Source organism: Mastomys coucha, unplaced genomic scaffold, assembly GCF_008632895.1.
Source record: "Mastomys coucha isolate ucsf_1 unplaced genomic scaffold, UCSF_Mcou_1 pScaffold12, whole genome shotgun sequence".
NCBI lineage: Eukaryota > Metazoa > Chordata > Mammalia > Rodentia > Muridae > Mastomys > Mastomys coucha.
Genome location: NW_022196894.1, coordinates 50,353,636 through 50,367,330, shown reverse-complemented (window position 1 = coordinate 50,367,330; position 13,695 = coordinate 50,353,636). Strand labels below are relative to the sequence as shown.

The following is a 13,695-nucleotide window of genomic DNA, read 5'->3' as shown; positions in this document are numbered from 1 at the left end:
CTCTCTCTCTCTCTCTCTCTCTCTCTCTCTCCCTCACTTGATTATTTTTTAATTTACATTTCAAATGCTGTCCCCCTCCTGGTTTTCCATCTACAATTCCCCATCCCATCACCCCTCCCCTTTGCCACTAGGAGGGTGCTCTCTCACCCACTCCCCATTCCTACCTCATCATTCTAGCATCCCCTTATGCAGGGGTCTTAAGCCTCCACATGACCAAGGGCCACCCCTTCCACTGATGCCAGATAAGGCAATCCTCTGCTACATATATAGTTGAAGCTATAGGTCCCTCCATGTGTACTCTTTGGCTGGTGGTTTAGTCCCTGGGAGCTCTGGAAGTTCAGGTTAGTTGATACTATTGTTCTTCCTATGGGGTTGCAATCTCCTTCAGCTCCTTCAGTCCTTCTCCTAACTCTTTCATTGGGTTCACAGAACTCAGTCTAATGGTTGGCTATGAGTATCTGCATCTTTATTGGTCACTTTTTTGCAGATCCTCTCAGGGGACAGCTATAACAGGCTCTTATCAGCAAGTACTTCTTGGCATCAGCAATAGTGTCAGGGTTTGATGTCTACAGGTGGGATGGATCCATATGTCTCTGGATGTCCTTTCCTTCCATCTCTGCTCCACTTTTTGTCTCTGCTCTTCCTTAAGATAAGAACAATTCTGCATAAAATTTTTGAGATGGATGGGTGGCCCCATCCCTCAATTTGGGCCCATTCCTATCTACTGGAGATAGTTTTTATAATTTCCTTTTTAAAATTTATTTTATTAGATATTTTCTTTATTTACATTTCGAATGATATCCACTTTCCTGGTTTCCCTTCTGAAAAAAAAAAAAAAAACCCTGTTCCCTCCCTGCTCCCTCTGCTCACCAACCCACCCTCTCCAGTTTCCTGCCTTGGTATTCCCTACACTGGGGCATAGAACCTTTACAGGACCAAGGGCCTCTCCTCTCATTGATGACCAACTAGGCCATCCTCTGCTACATATGCAGCTGGGGCCATGAGTCCCACCATGTGTACTCTTTGGTTGGTGGTTTAGTCCCTGGGAGCTCTGAGGGTACTAGTTAGTTCATATTGTTGTTCCTTCTAAGGGGCTGCAAACCCTTCAGCTCCTTTGGTCCTTTCTCTAGATCCTTCATTGGGAACCCTGTGCTCAATCCAATGGGATTTTTATAAGTTCTATCTCCCAGGTATTTAGGCTAATGTCACACCCATTAAGTCCTGCAAACATCTTCCTTCCCTGGCATCTGGGATTTTCTAGTGGCTACCTCTAGCTCCTTATCCTCCATTGCTGCACATTTCTGTTCAATTTCCTGACCCTCTGTACTTCACTCCTGTCTCTTCCCATACCTAATCCTATACTCTTTCCCTCCTCCTCTCTCCCCTCAGTTCCCTTTCTCCCTCTACCTCCCATCATTATTTTGTTTCCCCTTCTAAATACGATTGAGGCATCCACAATTTGGTCTTTCTTCTTCTTAAGCTTCATATGGTCTAAGGGTTGTAGCATGGATACTCTGACGTTTTGAGATAATATCTACTTATCAGTGAGTACATACCATGTGTGTTCTTTGGTGTCTGGGTTACCTCACTCAGGATGATATTTTCAAGTTCTATACATTAGCTTGAAAATTTCATGAAGTCATTGTTCTTAATAGCTGAGTAATATTCTATTCTGTAAGTATACCAAATTTCCTGTATCTATTTTTCCATTCAAGGACATCTGGGTTTTTCCAACTTCTAGCTATTATAAATAGGACTATGATAAACATTGTGGGAAATGTGTCTCTCAAAAACACAACCAGAAGCTATCAGTAATGTTCCCTACCATTTGTAAAGAGAACTGATGAGGTGCAAGGACTACATTTATCTTTGGGCATAAAGACAAATATTAAGAATGTAGTTAGGTATTATGCTGGTTTAGTAAAGTGGTTATAGGTTCCTCTTCAAGATCCATGACTTCTCTAACCTTTTGGTAGTTCACTAGACTTTCAGTGCCACATATGATTTTCTTTTAGTTGAGCAGAAAGCAAAAATCATTCAAAATTCAGAACTGTGGAGCCCAGTCCCAGTTGAAACATCTACAAAAGTACTCCTGTAACTATAGTTCAGGTAACATCACAAAAAAGGGATTGACATAATTGTAAAACCCTAAGGACTGTGTAGATTGATATAAGTACTGCAACTTTATGGAAACAACTGTTGAGAGAGAAGAAGAGAAGTAAAATTTCTTTTAGAAACTTCATCTGCTTCCCAGAAATAGAAATCCAATGGCTATCATTAATGCAAACCCTGTCTTCTGGGAGTCTCAAAGGACACTCAGGTCCTCAGAAATACAAACATAAATAAATACTGTTGAACATTTGCCATATATGTTTTGGGTTGTATCAAATTCCAAAATCACCAGGCTTGTCTTTTCCCTCAAATGCTCTATTTCTGCACAATCCTAAAGACTTTAAAGGCAGATTAGTCCACAGTTGAAAGTACAATAAATAACCCTCCTTTCACTATGCTGAATGATCACTTTAATTTTCAAAACAGGCAAATTGTTCCATTCTTAAAGGACTGAAGTCTTGTGTGTACATCTAAGAGAGAATTGTGTAGTACTCCAAATTCTCAAAATGAATAAGAACTGCAAAGAATTTGGCAATGAGGGAAATAGCAAAACTGGGCCACTGAAAACTATAGGATGAGAGCCATTTTCAAATTGTATTCTTCAGTTGGGACTTTTCAGTCAACAATGTGTTCTTATTTACATCTAATTCACATTTCTAGATGAATTATAGGCTCAATATACCATACCATACAGATGTTACACTGATTTCAAATATTTTCTTTTTACCCTTAGAGATTTCATTGCAAACATATACAAATTAAAATCCATAATAATGAATCCTTAGTATAAAATAGAGTTAAATATCTTACTTTTCAAACTTCAAGGACAAAATCAACTTGAGTTCTAGTACTAGTACTTTTTAAAAGATATATTTCTGTTACTTTTAATTATGTATAGATATGTATATATGGATGTGGGTAAATATATATACATTAAGGTCCCTTTGGAGGCTGGAGGATTCAGGATTCCTGGAGCTGAAGTTCTAATCAGCTGTGAGCAAGCACTGGATATGAGTTGAGGGCTTTTGGTACAATAGCAAGTGCTCATAACCATAACCCTTGAGCCCCTGGGTTCTGAATTTTTAACATTCTACATGTTTTCCAGCCTTAGAACAGGTGTTGTTCCTATAAGTACTCTGACACCAGTTATGCAGTATATTATTTCATATTGTTGGTTGGTTTTAAAAATAAAAATATAATGTAGATAATAAAAATGTTTTCCAGTTGTATTTTATCCACTTTGCAACTAGAAATTCATTTTACAGGCTTTTGAAAAGAATCAAAATCCATTCATACCATATCCTGGGATCAACAAACTATTCTGACACATATGTATGGTAGCGTAACAGTAGGAAAATATAGTCAATGCTGCTTTAGACTACATTGCAGGTTTGTCTCTAGCTTTGGCTAAATTATTGGACATATGTGTATGTTTGTGTGTGTTTGTATGTATACATATGTTGAGGAATTTTAATGTAGCAACATTGCTACTCTGGCAAGGACTCATATCCAAAGACCAAGTCTGTGTGTTCCTGCTGGCATATAAACTTTAATTCCTCTGGCTGTAATATAGACACTCCATTAGTACATACATTAAATCCCAAACAATATAAATAAGATTAGTTTGTAGAATGAAACAGCCATTTCTGAAAGTGAAATCTAGTAGTAGAATAGATAAGGTGAAGAATCAGAGAAAGTTTAGGCAGAAAGAGTCAGAGATATGATACACCCATCTCTCAGGAGGATAAGAAAGAGAGATTACTCTAGAGAGTGACAGCAGAGACAGATAGCTAGAGTGAGAGTTAGAGCAAGAATGAAAAAGAGAAGTAAGTTTTAGAGGGAAGGTTTTACAGAGACAGGGTGCAGATGAAAAGAGAATGAGCCAGACAATGAAAAAGAGCCAGAAGATTATAATACATTTCCCAAGCACAGCAATTTGGTTATAACCCAAGAGAAGCCAGTTTGAATCAGTAAGTTTGGAGTTAGAATAGCTGAGTTGAACCAGCTAGTCAGAGATTAGAAAAGATAAAAAAATGTGAGTTTATTTAGCATTCAGCAATAAGACTCAGATACAGCAATTACATCTACCCAATAAAAATTACTTTTACATACATACATATGTAAGCATATGTACAATAAGAGAAGAGAAAACATATATTAAAGGCAGTGAACAATTGTATGTACTATACATGAAATTAAGGTCCCATGAGAAAGAAAGGGACTAAACAATTAATTTTAGTTGAAAGTAGATTAGAAATAAGTTTGGAGTAGGTCCAGAATCCATATAAAAAAGATTTATCTTTTCAGGCCATCTAAAGATAGTTGACAGCAAACTAACAAAGAAAATAATTTCTACATTCTTATTTCTGTTATGATGAAGATATGTCCTGGTAACTATAATTGTTAATTTTTCAGTTAACTATGAACTTCAGGTAGAAAACTATTCCTTCAGGGACATTTTGGATGTCTTATCAATTCACTTTCTGTTTGGCTAAAACTCCATATTTTGATCATCAGCTTGTCTGCTCCTCTGAAGACCTCACAGTCCAAAGGCTTCCCAGAAGATCTTCTCCACCCTGGGAAACAGGTAAGGGACCCACCACATAACCTCAGCAACTAGGACCCCCTCCAAGGAGCCCAATGTATGTGGGACCTCTCCCTTCCACAAGAAATCTATCTTCCATCTACACCACATCTTCCACCAGCACAGACCAGCAACTTTTCTGCCTCTGTGAAGACCACACAGTCTAAAGTCCTCCCAGGAGACCTGCAGCAACTCAAGGGCACAGGAGGTAGGCTCCAGAGAAAGACACCCAGGCCAGTTAACACTAGAGATAACCAGATGGGGACAGGCAAGCACAAGATGATAAGCAACAGAAACCAATATACGTTGACACCATCAGAACCCAGTTCTTCCACCACAGCAAGTGCTCAATACCTCAACACACCTGAAACCAATATGCTGACCTAAACTCCTACCTCATATAGAGATAATAGAATCCATTAAGGACAATATAAATAACTCCCTGAAAGAAATACAGGAAAATACAAGAAAAATAGGTAGAAGCCCTTAAAGAGGAAACAAATAAATCTCTTAAATAAATATTACAAAAATACAATCAGGTGAAGAAATTGAACAAAGAGGCCCAAGACATAAAATGGAAGTAGTAACATAAAAAAAAAAAACAAAAAAAACAAAAAAAAACAAATGAAGGCAACGCTGGAAAAGGAAAACCTGAACTAGGTGGTTGTGGCACACACCTTTAATCCCAGCATTTGGGAGGTAGAGGCAGGTAGATTTCTGAGTTCAAGGCCAGCCTGGTCTACAGAGTGAGTTCCAGGACAGCTAGGGCTATACAGAGAAACCCTGTCTCAAAAAACAAGATCACTCAAAGAAATGTTCAATGTCCTTAGTCATCAGGAAAATGCAAATCTAAATAATAACCCTGAGATTCTACCTTATACAAATCAGAATGTATAAGATCAAAAACTTAGGTGACAACACATGTTGGCAAAAATGTGGAGAATGGGGGATATTCCTCCATTGTTGATGGGAGTGCCAACTAGTACAACCAATCAATGTGGAGTTTCCTTAGAAAATTGGAATTAGAACTGTCTGAAAATCCAGCTATACTAGTCCTGTGTTTATATCCAAAAGATGCCACACCATAGCACAGAGACACGTTATCTATTATGTTATTAATGGCATTATTTGTAATAGCCAGATACTGGAAACAACCCAGATGTCCCACAAATGAAGATTACATACAGAAAATGTGCTTCATTTACACAATGGAATATTATTCAGATATTAAGAATGAGGACATCAAGATCGTTGTAGGCAAATGGATGGAACTAGAAAATATCATCCTGAGTGGAATAAGTCAGACCCAAAGGGACATATATGTTATGTCCTCACTAATAAATGGATATTAGCCAAAAAAGTACAAAATACCTAGCACACCATCCACAGAACTCAAGAAGGTTAACAAGTATAAAGGTCCCAGTGAGGATGCCTCAATTCTACTTGGGAAGGAGAAGAAAATAATCATGGGAGGCAAAGAAAAGGAGAGATCTTGTTGGGATATGGGAGGGGAGAGGGGAAAGGGGAACATGATCAGGTATTTGGTGAGGGGAGACAGGAGAGAAACCCTGAGTGCCAGCAGAATGAATGGAAATATGCAACCTCGATGTAGGGGTGGAGGGTTGAGAGATTGGGAGATCTTCTAAAAAGTACCAGGGTCCTGGGGATGTGAGAGACTGTCACTATTCAAATGAAGGGACCTTAGATGAAATGCCTACAGTGGGGAGAGGGAACTCATGGAGTCCATCTCCAGGAGAAAGACAGAGCATCAAGTGGAAGAATGGTGTTGCCATCCCACACTCAAAAATTCTGACTCAGAATTGTTTCTGTCTAAAAGACGTGCAGGGACAAAAATGGAGAGGAGACTGAGGGAAAGGAAGTCAGTCCAGTGACCAGACCAACTTGAGATCTATCTCAAGGGGAGGCTCTGAGGTTTGACACTATTACTATTGCTAAGGTGCGCTTACAGACAGGAGCCTAATATGACTGTCTTCTCAAAGGTCAAACAAGCCCTGACTGAGGCAGATGCAAATACTTAGACTCAACCATTCGACTGAAGTCCAGGACTCCTGTGGTTGAATTAGGGAAAGGCTGGGAGAAACTGAGGAGGAGGGCTACCCCATAGGAACACCAGCAGCCTCAATTCTCCTGGGCCTTTGAGATCTCTCAGACACTGAGCCACCAGTCAGCCAACATACAGGACCTTGTCTGAGGCACCGACACATACATAGTAGAGGACTGCCTGGTTTGGCCTCAGTTGAGGAAGAAGCACCTTACTTTTGAGCACCCAGAGAGTGGAGGGGGGCTGGCAAAGGGGACTAGGGGGAACATCCTCTTGGAGACAGTGGGAAAAGGAATGGGTTGAAGAACTGTGGGAGAGGGGACTGGGACAGGGATAACAGCTAGACTATAAAAAATATAAAGGTAATTTTTAAAAAAGCTCCATATTTTGAGATGCATCATCACTTTCGATATTTATCTTTGGATCACCTTTAGAAATAGAATAAATATTTGCAATATAAGATGGAAAAAGAAATAATTTTACATCATTTCATTTGGAAAAACAAAGTGTGATGTACATTTTCCTCAGAGCAATAAAATAAGACCTTTGTGTGCCTCCATGTTCTCAGAGGGTATTAAAATGCCTTATGTCTTCTTAAAATCATCTGTCACTAACTGTCTTAGAACACAACTCTGAACTCTTAATGATTCTAGCCAAGTAAAAACTATTCTTCTTAGGCACAAAACTCATCACCTTATTGGAAAAGGAGAAATTTTTTTGTTTAGGGATGTTAATATATTGCAGAGTGACAATATGCTACCACATTTTACCTTTGATCTTATATTTTTAGAAGTGACAAATTACAAAAGGTCACTCCTGGCATAAGAAGTATATTCCAATGGATAAATCTGAGTTTAGAAAACACATAAATTAAGAAGTGATTATCCACACTACAAATGATTCACTGCAGGGTTTCTGTAAATACCTACTAGCTATTTTAATTGTTTACATTTCAGTAACTCCTGCATAGAAGGGCTAGGTGGAATAAAAATGCTTTAATGCTAAAAACGAATTCCTAAAGACCAATTAGAAATAAAGAATAAAGTAGTCAGTGAATTGCTAAAGCCCTAAAGGACAAGATATGAAGTACACTATTTTTGGAGCTAAGAAGCTAAGAGATTGTAAATGTATGTGTGTCCTGCAGCAAAGGAAAAGAGCTTTGTAGACCTACTGTCAAAGTATTTATAAATCAAAGTAACACAGATTGCTCCATAATTTAAAGCCATGCCTTCTCTTTAAGAGGACTCAAGTTCAGTTCCCAGTAATCAGAAACTGCAGTTCCAAGGAGATCTGATGCTCTCTTTTCCTGTACACAGGCACAGGCAAGCACTTGCTACACAGACAATCATACATACAAATAAAATATTAAATTATTCACGAAGCATACCAAACCATCTGGATATGGTTATATTTACATGAGGAAAATCTGGTCACACTGAGACTTTTTAAAAATTAATTAATTAACTTATTTGTTTATATTTTACTTCCCAATCACTGCCCCCCACTATCCCCTCACAGAGTTCCTCCTCCATTCCCATCCCCTTCTCCTCTAAGTGGGTGAGTTTCCCCTGGGTATCACCCCTGGCATATCACATTTCTGCAAGATTAGGCATAGCTTCTCCCATTGAAGCAGCCCTGTCCACAGACAGGAAATAGCTTTAGAGACAGTCCCTGCTCCCATTGGGGGACCCACTTGGAGATTGAGTTGCATATCTGCTACATATGTGCTGGGGTTGGGGGGACTCTGTCAGCCCATGTATGCTCTTTGTTTGCTGGCTCAGTCTCTGAAAGTTCCTAAGAGTACAGTTTAGTTCACTCTGTTGATCTTCCTGTGGTGTTCAAATCCTCTTCAGGCCTTCAATTCTTCCCCCAACTCTTCTATAAGAGTGCTCAACATCTATCCAAAGTTTGGCTATGGCTATCTGCATCTGTTATGGTCAGCTTCTGTGTAGAGTCCCTCAGTGGATAGTTGTCTAGACTCCCATCTGCAAGCACAACAAAGATAATAAATAGTGTCAGGGATTGGTACTTGTTCATTGGATGTCAAGTGGAGCTGGTTATTGGTTAGCTATTTCCTCAGTCTCTGCTCCATCTTTTTCTCTGAATTTCTTTAAAGCAGGAAAAATTTTGGGTTGAAATTTTTGTGAATGGGTTAATGTCCTTATCCTTCCACTGGTGGACCTACCTGGCTACAATAAGTGGCCTATTTCAGGTTCCATGTGCTTTTAAAATAAAATATTTATTGAGTATATTTGCACTCAACTATAAATTTAAAAGATGTAAAACTTATTAGATCATCTGTCAAATCAAAATCCAGTTATAGAAATGTAAGCCCAAAGGCTGAATAACTGTTGTTTTATGTTCTATCACATATCACCTCTTATAATCAGTCGGTGAACAAAGAGAGGGTCCAAATGGGGGAAGAGTGTATTCTATAGCAAATCATTCTATTAGAAGTTGACTTTTCCAGCCAGCAAATTCACACTGATATTAGTGATTGAGTGTTTTAGTGAGCACCGTTTAGATAAGTTCTTGTAAAATGGTATTGCAGGGAACATGATAAGGCTACCAAACTACAAAGCAGTCAAGCCTTGAACCTGAGCCAAAACTTATCAAAAACTTTGTGGTTGCACTATAGAATTAGTGTTGTCCTGTCTTGGGCTAAATGGTGCAATCACCTTTGACCTCATCAACCAATGGATGTGGTGAACCTTAGAATGTGCCAGTTAATGTAAGTGGAAGATCAATTTAGGAGCCTTCAAGTTAAGAGTTGAAAATTTTTTATGTTTTTATTTTTATTAGATGTTTTCTTTATTTACATTTCAAATTTTATCCCCTTTCCAGATATTCATATTAATGATGTATAAAAGCTTATCATTTTATTTATGACCTTTTGTGGTACATTGAGTTTCTTTTAACAATTTAAAAGTGTAAGTATATTGGAATTAAACCCAGTCAAAATAATCGTAGGAGAAAATTTAAAGCTCAGTTGTCATTTGTTCCTATTCAAGGATGAAAACAGCAGGAAAACAAAACAAAACAAAAACTTGCATCCCACTTCATTTTTTATTGGATGAGCATGCATTCAAGAATTGTATTTCTTAACTGCACACCTCTGCAGATAACCACAAAATTCAATTCCAAGAACTGTTTACTATTGATATAGACATCAATATCCATTTTATCTAGTTTTTCAGATTTTGTCTATTTTAAATAAACATAATCATATCATTCTCCTCTTTCATTTCCCCATTCAACCCTTCCCTCTTAAACTGTTCACCTTGTTAAATTTTTGCTACACACACACACACACACACACACACAATACCATCACTACCACCACCACTACCACCACCACCACCACCACCACCACCACCATACCCAATAGTCCCAAAATCTTTATAATGTTGAGGACTAACCCCTATAAGAACAATAGGCCAGTAAGAAATGCAGAGAGCAGAAGAGTTTTCCCCCGAAATGATCACAAACTCCACAATTGGAATTCAATATCCAATAGTCACCCCTAAAATCATGCACATATCTTTGACATTGTCAATTTTATTTACCACTCTATCCAATATGAAGTGCCAAATATACTTGGTATTAAAAATAACATTTAAAAATTCAAATGTGAGCAGGGCAGTGGTGAAACATGCCTTCAATCCCAGCCCTTGGGAGGCAGAGGCAGGCAGATTTCTGAGTTTGAGGTGAGCCTGGTCTACAGTGTGAATTTCAGGACAGCCAAGGATATACAGAGAAACCCTGTCTCAAAAAACCAAAAAAGAAAAAAAAATTCAAATGTATTGAGACACAATCATAGCTAACACTGGGTATATGGTGTGCTCTAAAATGCTGGGGGACACACCTATATTCTTGGGTGGGTTTTGGGGCTGAATGGGATGTTTTAAATTTTAATAGTCACTTCATTTATTCATGTGTATTCTGTAGTATAACATATTTACTTTTGAGTTTGATGATTGATAAGGCAGAGAAGAGATGAATTAAAGCAAGAATCAAAGCTCCATTCTTTTTTATTTTTTACTTTTTTTTTTGCCATCCAACAAGAAGCCGCAACTTTATTAGTGATAGAAACAGTACAAATTTTAAACCAAGCTGTCGCTCCACTTTTTACACACCAAAAACAGGGGAGAGAGAGGGGGGAGGGTTATCCTTGCTGTCAAATAGTTACATTGTTATTTCCATAATAGCATTTACAATATCGTTACTGTTGCTTTTCAGGTCTTGGATAGCCTTTGCTCTTGATACATTTCCTTGTGACATGACCAAATCTATGTCCATAACTTCCACACCCTTTTCATCAACCTCTTCTTCACTCTCCTCTTGGATGTTTGGCGTCTGAGTGTTCTCTTGAATGTTTGAAGCAGCTTCACCTTGAACTTTGAATTTCTCAGCAGCTGCTAACTGCGCTTGTTGAGAAAAATCTTCAATCATGGCTTCCCAAAACACTATGTAGGTATCTGAAGCTGGGCTCTTGTAGACATCTGTTTTTTGGGATGACAAAGTGGATATTTTTTAGATTTTCGGATAGTGACTCTTGTAATCCCTGTAACCTGTCAAAGACCCAGGATGGATTTAACTCTTACATTAACTTATGCTGGGTCATTGTCCTATTGTTATTATACTAACTTTTGAAATAAAAATGTTTAATGTGTTAACACTATTAAAATGTGTGGTAACTTCCAAAGGTGAGCAACACAATTATTTCTCCATTCTTTCCACTCAAGGTTTTTGTCCTTTATAGAAAATTAGGCCTAAGGTAAATGCTTCCATAAAAGTATATGGTGGTAACTGTCACCATTTTTCAAATATCATCTATTTCAAAGAACTTCAAATATTTTATTCACTCAATCAAATATATTTATAGTAACTATCTTTAATATCTTCACCACATCAAAAGAACTGATAAGCACAGGCCAACCAAAATAATGCTGTTTGTACAACCACATAATAAATACAGAAAACACATCTGTTTGGAAGCATTCATATTGATGATCTTATTAAAACCATGCAAAACCATTGTGAAATGTATCCTGCTCTCATATTCAGCTTTATAGAGCTGAAAGAAAAAAAACAAAAACAAGAACATGTTATTCATTTATATCTATCAATTGCGTGGTGACATCAAGATTTGATAAAATCTTACAGTTTAGTAGGCTTTTGTCCATTGAGTCCATTATCCCTCAAAACATAGAAAGTGCCAGCTTCATAGCTCACAAGATGGACAGATATGAGTCAATTACCCCAAATAAATTTCTAATCCTGGAAATAATAGTAAAAAACAACATTTCTGTTAATAATTTCTTACGGTGTTTCAGGCAAAACCACACATACTTAACTATTTACAAACTATTTTACAAATATTTTCTTTGAATTCAGGATGCATAATATGTAAAAGAGACAATGCTGGGATGCATGAATTTTTCCTTGATTGAAGACTCTTTTTATGTATTTGATGAGGTATCCTGGCCCTGCTGATACCTGACATGCAAATGTCAAAATCAATGACATTGATTTAATCTATGAAAAGTCACAATCAGAGTAGCTTTGGAATATGATTTTGGGCACTTTAATTATCTCGCGAATACCACTAGCATCAGAGAAAGAAAACCACACAGTAACAGTCATAACGTAAGGACTACATAAGAGAGGTTTGTGACTGATGAATGTCAGGGGCCACCTAGTCCTGTCATGACAATCAAAAGAAACAGTGTGGTCTAGAGCAAGTTCTCATGGATTAATGAAAAGGGAAAAAAAGAAAAGAGGAAAGTGAGCAAAAAGGGTGACAAACTGTAAGGGAAGACTGAGTGGGCAACAGATCTCTGTAGGAAGCCACCGGAAAGCTAGGACGACTACATACAAGATGACATCTATAACTCCAACTGAACAATACAAATGGAGTAAAGGAGTTATTCACAATCTCTGAGTAAGTTAGAAAAGAGATCAGTGCCCTAGAGCTAAATAATAGGTACTTTGAACTTACATTTAGAGGCAAACGTTTGTCCTTTCTTTCTTTCTTTTTTTCTTTAGTTCTTTGAACACCAGCACAGTTGGATTAACTCCCAAGGGAAGTTCATGAATGGATCTTACTATGCACATCCTAGGAGAGGTCAGAGATGGCAGTCGCCACACCAGGGAACTGAGATTCATAGTGGAAAGACATATCTATACAATCATATTGTAAATAAGCACCATAACTTCTAAAACAGAATTGCAAACATTTATTTGTTAAATAAATTACATTTCTGACTTTTGGTGCCTTTAGAAATTGCAGCTTAGAATTATTGTTCCTTATGAGAGGCCATGTGTTAGGATTGTACAAAAAGATAAATGCAAGCATGATTGGAAACCATGCATATATTTCTGTTGCCTGTAGTTCCTGAAGATACATCCTCACGCCACATCCCTTCAATACAAGACTGGATCTCCAACTAAAATCCATTTTCCTGTGTAACATGTTTTTCATTCTCTAATGTCCTCTGTAAAAATAAAGCAAGCAAGCAAACAAACACTCAATTGAGCAAAATGTTCTGCTGAGTAATATTTGCTTGCTAAAGTGGCAATTTTACCCAGTTTTTGCAGGTAAGGTATTTCAACTGCAAATGGGCAAATTGAAAATGTATTTCACTATTTTATAAATCTCAAGCTAAATGCATAGAAATGAAGTTTGTCTATGTAAAATAAGAAGTTTCCACATTCATTCTTATTCCTTTTAAACAATGAGATTAGCCTTTTTGAACATGTACAAATCCAATGTATGCTAATTTTCTCCAGCAAGATTATAATTCTATTATTTATTTATTTGTCTGTTTGTTGTTTGTTTAAATATATTTATCTATTATTTCAAGCTAAAACCACATCCTTTTTCTTTTATTAACTATTCACTCAATCTCTTTTCCCTTTTTCCTTTTTTTCTCTT

The 13,695-nt window shown here is 37.4% G+C and overlaps 1 long non-coding RNA gene across 1 annotated transcript in view; it reads left to right on the top strand.

Annotated features, from left to right (window-relative positions):
• The window catches only part of LOC116086452, a 20,265-nt gene extending 6,983 nt beyond the window's left edge, over positions 1-13,282 (top strand). Inside the window, exon 3 of the long non-coding RNA XR_004116936.1 lies at positions 12,807-13,282. This is a non-coding gene — a long non-coding RNA (uncharacterized LOC116086452). The remainder of the gene's footprint in view (positions 1-12,806) is intronic.
• Positions 13,283-13,695: the final 413 nt, after the last annotated feature.